The following is a 1,864-nucleotide window of genomic DNA, read 5'->3' as shown; positions in this document are numbered from 1 at the left end:
CCTTGAAAACATTTCACTTCTCATCCAAGAAGCTTCTTCAGTTCATGAAGAGCCAAAGAAGCTTCTTGGATGAGAAGTGAAAACATTCACAGAAAAAAAATCCCAAGGAAATCCAGTTGCCTTTCAGAAAAAAAGCACCTTTGAGACGATCCTGCCTCAAATGCGTTTCTTTCATTTTGGGCAAATTTGCCTTCAGATCCCGGTCTCCTTCGTTGTTCTCCTCTTCTGAGCATCGGCAAAACCCTCGCTCGCAAATTTGCCGTTGGTGGGAAGGGCCAGGCTCTTTCAACATGGGCAGAGGCTGTGCCTCATCTGTCCCTCAGCTCAAGAAGGGGGAAGATCAGCGGTAACAGAACGACAGAGTAGAAAGGGACCCTGGAGGTCATCTAGTCCAGCCCCCGGCTCAAGCGGGAGAGACTTGCGGAATAAGAGAGCTGCAAGGGACCCTGGAGGTCCTCTAGTCCAGCCCCTGGCTCAAGCAGGAGAGACTTGCGGAATAAGAGAGCTGCAAGGGACCCTGGAGGTCATCTAGTCCAGCCCCTGGCTCAAGCGGGAAAGACTTGCGGAATAAGAGAGCTGCAAGGGACCCTGGAGGTCCTCTAGTCCAGCCCCCTGCTCAAGCAGGAGAGACTTGCGGAATAAGAGAGCTGCAAGGGACCCTGGAGGTCCTCTAGTCCAGCCCCCGGCTCAAGCAGGAGAGACTTGCGGAATAAGAGAGCTGCAAGGGACCGTGGAGGTCATCTAGTCCAACCCCCTGCTCAAGCAGCAGACCCCACACCATTTCTGACTCATGGCTGTCCAATCTCTTCTTAAAAACTCCCACGGTTGAAGCTCACACGCACAGTCTGATGTTTTCCATCAGAACCGGCCCCCAAATTCTGGCAGCACCGGAATCCTTTTACCGATGGCATAGTTGGACTAGATGACCTCCAAGGTCCCTTCCAACATTATTATTATTACTTCTTCTAAACATCCCCCTCTCAACCCCCCCCCACCGCCCACGTGACTCAACCCGGCTCGCAAAGGGATTTTCCCTGCCCGCCCACCCCCGCAGCGGGGTTAGGCAAGAGCCCGGCGCCCCCGCCAGCCCCGACGGCCGGGATGAGCTCACGGGCTTGAGCAAGAGAGCCTGGGCGCCGCGCCTTCCCTTCCCTTCCTGGCGGCTTTGCTGGCCCGGCCGCCCTGCCTCCTCCTGCTCCCGGCCCTCCCTGCCCCACCTCGCCTGCTCCCCCTGGCCAAGGCCTGCCCTCCCATCTGAGCAGGGGCTCGCTGGAGCCAGACAGGTTTCGGGGAATGGTTAACCTGGGGCAATTCCACCCTGAGCCAGTCAGTCACCTGAGCAGCAGCAGCCGCAGCAGCCGCCGGAGACCTCAGCGCCCAGGCACCTGTTCCCGACTTCCCAGGGCCAGGAAGACACCTGTTGGCACCAGCCCTGCCAGCCGAGCCCTCCTGCCCAGCCGAGCCCTCCTGCCAGCCGAGCCCTCCTGCCCAGCCGAGCCCTCCTGCCCAGCCGAGCCCTCCTGCCAGCCGAGCCCTCCTGCCCAGCCGAGCCCTCCTGCCCAGCCGAGCCCTCCTGCCAGCCGAGCCCTCCTGCCCAGCCGAGCCCTCCTGCCCAGCCGAGCCCTCCTGCCAGCCGAGCCCTCCTGCCCAGCCGAGCCCTCCTGCCCAGCCGAGCCCTCCTGCCCAGCCGAGCCCTCCTGCCAGCCGAGCCCTCCTGCCAGCCGAGCCCTCCTGCCCAGCCGAGCCCTCCTGCCCAGCCGAGCCCTCCTGCCAGCCGAGCCCTCCTGCCCAGCCGAGCCCTCCTGCCAGCCGAGCCCTCCTGCCCAGCCGAGCCCTCCTGCCAGCCGTGCCCTCCTGCCCAGCC

The sequence above is a fragment of the Vipera berus genome, assembly GCF_964194415.1.
Source record: "Vipera berus genome assembly, chromosome: 3".
NCBI classification, from domain to species: Eukaryota; Metazoa; Chordata; class Lepidosauria; order Squamata; family Viperidae; genus Vipera; species Vipera berus.
Note: the sequence above shows the minus strand (reverse complement) of the source record.